The following is a 10994-nucleotide window of genomic DNA, read 5'->3' on the forward strand; positions in this document are numbered from 1 at the left end:
ATATATATATATATATATATATATATATATATATATATATATATATGGTTTCCGCCTTTCTGAGTGCTGCGTGAGAATCAGGCTGCAGATCCCGAAGTAACAGCAATCTACACCAGAACTTGATTCCTGCCTGACACAGAGGTGAAAGCTCAAAGAAGTCAAACAAATGATGGGTCCCAGTGTACTCCTCAAGAAGTGGGACAGCCATGAACCTAGTGGCTTCCCCAAGTTTGCAGACACTCAAGTGCAACGTAGAAGATGCAACGATCTCCAGTGGTTTGCTTACTTGTATCTAATCAGGTTCTTTAAGAAACTCTGTTCTTCTCACTTCCAAACCATTGGTGTTGCCATTAAAAAAATACACACACACACACACACACACACACACACACACACACACACACACATCACAGGGCGCCTGGGTGGCTCAGTCGGTTGAACGTCTGACTACTGATTTTGGCTCAGGTCATGATCTCACGGTTGCAACATGAAGCCCCACATCGGGCTCTGTGCAGAGCATGGGGCCTGCTTGGGATTCTCTCTCTCCCTCTCCCTCTGACCCTCCCCTGCTCCTGCACACACACATACACACACACTATCTCTCTCTCTCTCTCAAAATAAATAAACATTAAAAACAATTTTTTTTTAATTTACATTTGATTTAAAGAGGTGGTGTTTCTCAGAAGCCCAGTGCTACAGTATCTGAATCTTGTTAGCTTTACCATTTCTTTTCCTTGACCTTGCTGGATTTAGAGTAAACATTGGGGAAGGTTGGGATAATTCTTTTTCACAGTTGTTTCTGTTGTTGAATGGCTCAGAGCCAGTGACTAACACCAAATACTCCTTGGCACAGGAGTGAGCTGGTTGGAAGAGACCTGTCCGTCAGGCCCCAGGCCCTTCAATAAAGGCAGTGCAGTGTGGTGGTTCAGGTGAAGCTTCTGGCGATCACATTGGCAGGTGACCCAAAGCAAGCGAGTTACTTCTATGAGCCTCAGTCTCCTTGTGGGTGGAGCAGGTCTGCTAACAGTACACAGGACTATTATGAGTTGCATCTATTTACCCTAAATGCTTATCCAAGTGCATGGAGTACAGTCATGAAAGGCAGCACAGGGTAGGGTTGGAATACCAGCTCTGCTTCTTACTAACCATGGACTCTCTGGGTCTCCATTCTCTCCTTTGCAAAATGGGGATAAAAACAGTATCTACCTCCTGAAGAAGTAACAAGGATCAAATCATATTTGTCAAACACTCACTTAGAACAGTGGCTGGTATATAGTATGTGTCTGGGTTTTTTTTTTAAGTTTATTTATTTATTTTTGAGAGAGAGAGAGAGAGAGAGAGAGAGAGAGAATATGAACAGGGTAAGGACAGAGAGAGAGGAAGAGAGAGAGAATCCCAAGCAGGCTCTGCACTGTCAGCGCAGAGCCCAACGTAGGGCTTGAACTCACAAACCGTGAGATCATGACCACAGGGCCACTGAGGCGCCTCTATGGTATGTGTCTGTTAAGTAAGTAAATAAACGCTCAGGATTTAGCCCAGACATGAACATTCAGTCGGCCCCAGTAATCGTAGCTTGGTACACGCAAGGCGTTCGTTAAGTGTCAGTTATTTCTTATTTCCTTGGCCCTTCCGGGTTCTCATGGCCCAGCATCTCCTTTTCCAGCTTCCTTGGAAGCAGTCCCCAGGATCTATAATTGACACCTGCCCCGTTTCCTGATTCCAGGAGGGAGGGCAGGCCTATCCTGGAGGTGTGGCCTCTTATGCAAGCCTCTTGGGCTGGAGAGCTGCTAGTCTAGACTTTACTGTTCATCTACATCATTTTGGAGCAAGCCTCAAGAGACCCTTAAAATGCTAGTCAAATCCTGACAACTTCTTCAATCTCTGCTTTTCTTTCCAATTTTCACCAGCCCCTCTGCTCCTTGCCCCCTAAGCGTCAGTGCTCCCTGGGGTTTTGTCATTTTCCCTGTTTATATTCATTGGCTTTTCTCTGGCCCTTCTTGTGTGCTTTCATGTCTTCAATTTCCACCTATGTTTAGGTGATCCTAAGGTCATGCCTGGTTTCACCTCTGACCTAAGCTCTACAATACTGATCCTTAACATTTTGGAGGATGCAACTCTCTCCTTAAAAGCACGTATTTACATAACATTTTTCTTCAAGTTTCACGAACTACTGAACCTCATGTATGGAGCAAATGGAGGGGAACTGCTGTCTAGACTTCCAATACCAGCTGCCTGTTTTTTGTGGACATCGGTTTCTTTACCCTCACTTACTCAGTAGCCATCTATGATTGACTCCACCTTCACCCTAGTCTCTAGGGTCCTGTTCTTTCCACTGCCATCAGAACACTGGCTCCTAAAGTTTCCCCCTTTTGCCAGCGCTGACAGATGCTGTTCCCTGCAGACCTGGGCAGGGGTTGCATTTTCCTGGAGACCTTTAAGAGGGAAGGATCTCACTGACTTTCTTCCACCCTCTCCAAGTCTCAGGAAGAAGTGAAGTACTACCTGGGCAAAGAATTAAGTGCGAGTTCTCCCAGAAAGAGAAGAGGATGCACAGAATACCTGGTAAGATGAAGAGTCTATGATGAAGGCAAATAGTACAACCACCTCTCCCGACCCAATATTCTTTTATGAAAAAGACTATTTTTTTACATTTATTTATTTTTGAGAGACAGAGTGAGACAGAGCACGCGCAGGGGAGGGGCAGAGAGAGACAAGGAGACACAGAATCTGAAGCAGCTTCCACACTCTGAGCAAGCAGTCAGCACACAGCTTGATGTGGAGCTCGAACCCACGAACCGTGAGATCAGGACCCGAGCCGAAGTCGGACGCCCAGCCGACTGAGCCACCCAGGCTCCCCCGCCCCCAATATTCTTGAGAAAACAAAGGCTACTTCCAGAAATAAAATGTTGTTATGGATTCCTACATGCCTCTCCAGTGAGATATAACAGGAGTTGGCAAACTTTACTTCTTCTGTAAAGGGCCAGACAGTAAATATTTTAGGCTTTGCAGGCCAAGCAGCAAAATTGAGGATACTATGTAGGTACATATGCAACAAGAGAGAAAACAAATTTCCATAAAATTTTTATTGGCAACGTTCAGAAGTACAGATGCTTAAATTTGAATTTCTCATCATTTTTATGTGTCATGAAATATTATTGGATATTATTTAATTTTTTCAACTACTTAAAAATGTACAACACATTCTTAGTTTGTGGGTTGTACAAAAATAGTAAAAGGGCTGAATTTGGCCCATGGGCTATAGTTTGCCAACCCCTGAGATATAGTTACGTATCATGGTAGATATATACTACTGTGTTTTCGGCTTCCAGAATTTTAGAGACAAAGCATGAGGATATATACCCTGTCTATTGAAGAGTGTCAAATGAGTGGAGTGTAAGTGTGTAACTTTTATTTTAGCTTTCAACTGTGTTATATCTAATCTCTTATTTCCTTAATGATATTTTGGGCAGATGTCAAAACTTTCCAGTCACTTGTGCCTGTTAAAACTTCCAGATTGCAATGCTCTATCCATGTTTGTCCCTCTTAAAAAAAATTTTTTTAACATTTATTCATTTTTGAGACAGAGAGAGACAGTGTGTCAGTGGGGGAGGGGCAGAGAGAGAGGGAGACACAGAATCCGAAGCAGGCTCCAGGCTTGGAGCTGTCAGTAGACAGCCTGATACGGGGCTCGAACCCACAAACCATGAGATCATGACCTGAGCTGAAGTCCGACACTTAACCCACTGAGCCACCCAGGCGTCCCTCGTCCCTCTTTTAGCTTCTAGCACCTTCAGTATGCTGTGGCCGGGAGCAGAAAGAAAAGAAGGCCAAAATGTTACTTTACTCAACTTGGTGAAGGTATAAACCTTTACTATTTGTTGTTACTGCTTCGCCAGCTAACACTGATGGTCAGGGTTCTCTGCGTGGCGGGGACCTACGTGTTGTCTGTCTTGTGGAGACACATGCATTGGTTACTGGAGGCCTTCCCACTGCAACTTCCCTCTCTGATGTGGGGTATCTGAATATGATCCAGTCTCTTCCCTCCCACTTGGCTTCCGACACTGGAAACTCATGGCTCCACGCTGCTGGACCAGCAGCTCCTGTGGTCCTGTGGTCACGCTCCTGTGACCACTTTCGAAAGGACTTCTTCCCTTTGGATGGGCTCAGCTCTGGGCCAAGGTGCAGGGTTTGGGGAATGCAGCAGGAGATGACTCTCAGTCCTTGCTTCACCCCCAGGCCCAGCAGCCCTGTGCAGGGCAACATCTTTGTGAACATCATGTAGCTCTAACCAGGGTCTGCTTGCCTAATGGATGGCTCTCTTGGGTGGGATACTGACCAAATGGCTCACACTCAGCTATTCACCAGTTCCACACAACCCACTAAATCTCCCCATTCCAAAAAGGCTGGCCCAGTGTCATTCCCTCTCTAGGCCTGGTGTCTCCCCCAACTTCCCTGCCCAAATAGGCACACAAGTAACGTCCAAACCAGGAATGTGATGCCAGTCTCTCTTTTTTTCCAGGCACCCTCAATCTTTATAAAAGATTCTTCTTGGAGCCACAGGTGACTCACTAAAGAACCACAAGTATTTAGGAGAAAGGGAGGTGGTATAAGAAAGCTAGCTTATTGTTTGTCTTTGCACATGGGTATTATCTTTACAGGATGAATTAAGGACTACTGGTCAACATATTATTTAGAGGTATGAAGGAATAAAGGAACCGTAAGAAGCATAAAAATACAAATAGTTGAAAATGCTTGCTACTGTGTTTCTTCATTTTACAGGTATGGAAACTCATGATCAGAGGTTAAGCATCTTCCCAGGTGTTGCAGGCAATAAACGGCAGGATCCAGGTAAGAACCCAAGTCTACCTGATCTCAAGCCCCTTGCTGTTGTCCCATGTTCTCTGTGGTCAGAGAACAGTGCATAAATGATTAAAGGCCCATTTGCTCCTACAGTGAAAAAGTGGGCTTTGGCAGGGTCATGTGGATGGAGGAAAAAGAAAAACAACATTGGAGTTTTGTGGGCTTCTCTTTAGCCTCAGAAACACTGGTGTCACTGGGGGGGGGGGGAGGGGGCACTTCCACATGTCAGAGTATAATTTTTAAATGGTTAGAAACATAATTTTCCTAAAATATACAATGAGCTCATGTCAAGTTTTATTCAACTCCTCAATGAGAGAACTGGCAGAATGACAAAGCTAGTTCAAAGGGGATGTTATATATATTTTTCAGGGAAAAAATTCTGAAGTAAGATTGTCAAGTTAGGAAACTGATTCATGTTCTAGAGAAAGGGCAATAAATCTACAACATTTGGGGTTATGTCTTCTAATGAACAGAAATCATTTGCACCTCTAATGAGCAAATTAATTTGCATCTTTCCACGTTTCTACAAGTAAACATCTAACTATACCACTGACCCTGAATCTGTAATGAAACTTAAGTCAAACAAAATTACATTCCCCTAGAGGATCCGATGACCCCTTCGGTAAGATTGTTAGAAACTGCTCTAAGAGAACATTCAAAGGATACAGTCATCTTTTTGGGGGCTTTTTTTTCTTGTTTTATTTTTTCTTGATGGATACCAGTAAGCCCACTAGTCACCATGCTAATAACCTACACTGGTTACCCAACCTGGGAACTCAGATCACTTGCCTTTTTTTCTAATCCAGAAAATAAAATGTCAAGTGATGAAGCAAACAGAATTACTTTCAAATCATCTACTTCCTTGAATGAGTAGGATGGTAGGGGGGCTGGTTTCAGGTAGAAGGAAGAGGAGTCAGTCCTTTTCACCAATGATAGAACTTAGGAATAAGATTCAGAATATTTAATCACCGGTAAGACATGAGACCAGTCAGAATAGATGCTTCCGTAGGGCTGGGGCAGGATCATGATGGACCCTGCTGGGCTGGGTCTTAACCCTTTACTGGACAAATCTCATAGATGTCTGGGAGGTTCCAGGATAGGCTAGGGTAGCTACAATGGTGGTGGAAGGGGGAGGGTTGATGGGGGACTTGGGCCAGATGCTGTTTACCAAGAAGTAGGAAAGTATTTCAACATTTTAACAAGCAATATGGCCATACAGACATGTTCTAGTTGAATGTTATCATGCTCACACCTCAACCTCTGCCACCTCCCCAATCCTGACTGGCCCTACAAACACAGGCATAGTTACTCACCCCCATCCTGCCTTAAAGCTCCAGTCCACTTCTCTCCTCTATTTGCCTCTTGGGCTTTAGGGACAAAGAAGAAGCATGCAGGGAAAGGAACAGGAAGGAGGTCAAGAGTAAGGAAGAGAGAGCATTCTGTACCCACGTCTCAGGGAAGGTACTGCATCAGAGCTAGGAGAGGAGGGGCAGAAGTGACTGGTTGGTACTGTTCCTAAGCTCTAGAGATAGACCAGGGCTCCCAACAGCCAAGGATCCCTGTCCTTATATTCTATTGGAGGGAGCTAGGAAATATGAAAAGTATGAGTTACCATATGCGAGAGCACCCAGCACAGAGCTTGGCACATGGGAAATACTCAACAAACGTTACACCCTTCTCTCATCCCTGTCCTCAATCACATCTTTGCAGCTTCCCCGAAGGCTTCTGAACACATAAATAAAGCTGCAACCCCATCTGGCTGAAAAAGTCAACCATCTGGAGATTTGGAAATATAGGGGAACTTCTAATGACTGGCTAATTTTTTTTTCAGTTTTTCAGCCAGATGTTTGATGTCATTCAGGCCCATCTGTAGCAGAAATAGCATTTTGTTGAAACTCTTTTCTGTCATTTTAAGTTCCTTGTCCTAAAAGCTAAGTGGGCTTTATTTTCTTCGTAAGCATTTTTTTCAATGAATTGAAAAAGTGATCACTGACTAATGGAGAACAATTCAGGAATAAAATACAAAAATATCAGAAATTTAGATTAAAAAGGACTTTTAGATAATTTCCAGGGCTCAAAACTGGCAGCCTATGGATCAAATTCAACAATAAGGTAAGTTTGGCTTGGCAGGCACTACATTAAAAATTGTTTTAATTTAGTTTCCCACATTTTATTTACTTAAAAAATTTTTTTCAGTGTTTATTTTTAAGAGAGAGAGAGAGACAGAGAGAGACAGAGACAGAGACAGAGACAGAGACAGAGACAGAGTATGAGTGGGGAGGGGCAGAGAGAGAGGGAGACACAGAATCTGAAGCAGGCCCTATCTAGGCTTGGAACTGTCAGCACAGAGCCCAATGTGGCGGGGCTTGAACTCGTGAACCACAAGGTCATGACCTGAGCTGAAGTTGGATACTTAACCAACTGAGCCACCCAGGAGCCCCTAGTTGCCCACATTTTAAAAATCAAGAGATCTTACAACTGGCTTTTTAATATTTGGAATATTGGGATGAATTTGGTACACATCGGCCCAGAGTAAAAATCAACTCAAGTCCCATAGTAATTGTCCCTTAGATGGGGGATTCTTCTCTCTGGTTTGCCTCAGTCCCCACCACTCTCTGTTGCCCCACCCTGAGACCACATTTCAGTTACTATAGATCTTCTCAAATGCAATTACTTCCCCCTCACCCACCATAGAATTAAGAGGACAGGGAAATCCTTGTTCCAAATGTTATATTGCCTGCTTCATCTGCATGGACATTTAGATTTGTTACTCCCTAATCTTACCTGGGGCTTTCATTTCAGAATTGGATAAACTGAGGCTCAAGGGAGGAAAATAACATGTACAATTCACAGAACTGTTAGCGACAGAAATGTGATGAGTCCTTGGGGTTCCTTGTTACCAGGCCAGTGGTCTTTCCATTATGTAAATATATCACTTTGACTGTGTCTCAGACTTCAAGAGGTCTTAATGAGAGAATCATGCATTGAACATGTTCTCATTCAAATGCACATGCTGCCATTGAAAACACGCAGCAAGTTGGGGCCCTACTTTGTGAATGCCTTGCGTGCTTTCCAGATAATGAGTCAGGCATTCGTTCTGCTTTCTGAGTGTGGGTGTCTCTACATAGGTCGATTGTTTTTTTTTTTTTTTTCCATTCAAAACGTGTCCTTTGCTGTCTCTGAGTGTGTGCCTGTCTGATGTCTCCTGCACTCCTGCTGATGCTGCACAGGCATGCTGAGTGTTCTGGGACCTAACACTTCTGAATGGAAAAACCCATGTGTCTGGGCATTCTCACGAGCTAATGTTTGTAGCAGTAGCAACCTATCCACTGGAGCATGAATTAATGTTCTCTAGCAAATGCTCTGAGAAGAATCATGGCTAAGGTGAAGTAGGGCCTGCTGGGTTTAGGTATATAACCTCAGGCAAGTCATATAATTTGTCTAGGCCTCAGTTTCTTCATCTATAAAGTAAGGATAACATGGGTGCCTGGGTTGGCTCAGTCGGTTAGGCATCCACCTCTTGGTTTCGGTTCAGGTCATGATCTCACGGTTGTGAGATCGAGCCCCACATCGGGCTCTGTGCTATCAGCGCGGAGCCCACTTGGGATTTTCTCTCTCCCTCTCTCTCTGTCCCTCCCCACTCTCTCTCCCTCTCAAAATAAACTTTAAAAAATGAGGACAATAACAATGCCTACATCAATGAGCTCCTTTAAAGAGGAAAAAGTTAATTTTTCAAAATTGTGAGAACAGTGCTAGCATATAGTAAGTACTAAATATAAATGACATTCTGGTGAGTTATAGAAATGAAAACTGGAAACATCCCTTCTCTCACTTGAGTGATGTGATCCTTCTTAACTCATGTAATCATTGCCAGGCCCATTGTAAATAGTCAATACTTGTTGCTTTTAACATCATAATGACTTAGAGGAGTTTCCGAAAATTTAGATTCCAGTGATCCACTACAGACCTATGGAAGCAGAGAATCTACTTGTGAGGCCTCATAATCTTTTTTTTTTTTTTTTTTTTTAAGCTGCCCATGTAATTCTGATGATTTAGCCAAGTTTGGAAACATTGATGTAGTTTCATTATCCTTGAATACCTTTGGTGGTGGAGAACTCATAACCTCTTAAAGCTCCCCATTCCACACTGCATAGTTATTTATATTGAGGTAACACCTATTTTCCTCTAGCTCTTACTTCTACCCTCTGGAGGCCACAGAGAACATTTCAAATCTCCTTTCCATATGACAACTCTTCAGATATTTGCAAACAGCTGTCATGTCCCTCCCAAGCATTCTCTTTTGGACAAAATAGTCACATTCTCTCATGGTTCTTAAAAAAGTGTGGATGAACTGACTCTTCTAGTTTGATATTAGGGAAAACTGAGCTACAAGACCTCCAGTTATCCTTTGACACTAAAAGACCAGAAAAATGAGGATGTCGAGACTCTGGGAGACAAGGGATCCTGAATGAGAGATGGGTATGCAGCTTTATTCCACAGGATGAATGCTGCCTACTGCATGTGTCTTCTCATGCAGGAGATCAGAGGTTCCTGAAAATTCCTTGAACATTTGCTATATTCATACACAAAGAAAAATCTTGGCTTCAGATTTTCATCCAGGTCCATCTAGGTGGTAGTTCTACAGGTGTACACATAGCTAATAATTCACTGTGATTCATTCAAGTTCATGCATCTTACTGTATTTAATACTTCAAAAATGTAAAAAAAAATGTATAGCTGGGTCAAGTTGCATGAAGACTGCAACAAATTTTCTCCAAAGAATTCACCTAAAAACATATCTTAGATTCATCTAGTTCCATCTTGATTCAAATTCTCACTTCTCCCACTAAGCCCACAGAATGCCTGGGTGGGATTCCAATTCCTTGTGCAAACTGTGGGTGTAGGACATGATGTTGGAGAAAAGAGAAACCATCAGTTGAGAAATTCTGAGCAAGGATTCAGGGATTTTAGGCCCTAACAGGGGAAGCCAAAACTGGTGTTTAATTCTGCATTCCAAGGTTAGTTCCAAGAGACAGAAGAATCAGAAATAATTGAAGCATGGTCTACATATGTACCTTGTTTGACTCAGATTTTTTATGCCATCCCTAGAACCATGTATACATCAAAACATCCACCAAATCACAACTTTACAAAAGATAACTCAATTCTTTGTTGTCAATATAGGAAAGGGAACTATGGAACTTCCCTAAGGTAAATGACTTCACCATATCTGATCACCAATGATCACAAACTTTAGATTTTTGTCAATGTTTGGGAAATAATTATTCTAAAATTTCCATGAGTACCCTGGATAAAATAAGAGCTTTGGATAGTGCTAATTCATGACCACCTATTCCAAACTAATCATTTCCCAGATTAATAATTGAGGGTTGGAGTAGGTAAATGTCTTAGCCAAGGTCACATGCATAGTTTGCAGCATTACCCAGGTCTTCTGGCTTCAAGTACAATGATCTTTGTTGCATTTAAAGTAGTCTTTTCCTACCTGGGATTCCCACCAGTTGCAAATTTGTGTTGGAAACAGAATCAATGGTAGTAGTGCTACAGTCAGGAGAGCAGTTGTTCAGAGTGTGAGGACATGGGAAGAAGGCCAGGGAATGATGCAATATTACACTAGCAAGTGATGTCATAGCATGATTTCCTAAGAGATTTACATAAATGCAAGTTCTCAAAAAGCCCTGACAAATGCCAGCCAGTGGGAATGCAGGCATGGAGAACCAATGGCAAACAAGGGAGGGGAACATACAGGAAACCCAGATTTCCTTGCTCATCACTGTGACAAGCTTCACAGATTCCTCAGAAGCCTGAGAAAATTCCCTTTTGCCCCTCTAATCCAGTGCCTTCCCTCAGGCACATAAGCTCCACAGAGCTTTGATTTTCTTCTCTATTTTCCTATTTGCTACCACTGACATTCAGGCATTTCCCAGTGATGCTGAGAGTGACTCTTCATGTAGTGAAAGTGAGTTTAATCATCAGTCAGGCTACCCAAGAGCTTGACATTCTAAAAATTGGTCTGTCCTCTTCGTTATAATTTGGAGCAAAAATCTTCAATTTTTTAAATTAGAAGCTGTGATTTTTGGAGAATCAATCTTATACAAATGTAATGGAAATATATT

At 42.7% G+C, this 10994-nt stretch overlaps 1 protein-coding gene across 2 annotated transcripts in view; it reads right to left on the reverse strand.

Moving 5' to 3' along the window:
- Positions 1–10994, reverse strand: part of CACNG3 (calcium voltage-gated channel auxiliary subunit gamma 3) — an 85750-nt gene that overhangs the window by 72837 nt on the left and 1919 nt on the right. The window lies entirely within an intron of this gene.

This window comes from Herpailurus yagouaroundi, unplaced genomic scaffold (genome assembly GCF_014898765.1).
Source record: "Herpailurus yagouaroundi ecotype Mexico unplaced genomic scaffold, PumYag 222, whole genome shotgun sequence".
NCBI classification, from domain to species: domain Eukaryota; kingdom Metazoa; phylum Chordata; class Mammalia; order Carnivora; family Felidae; genus Herpailurus; species Herpailurus yagouaroundi.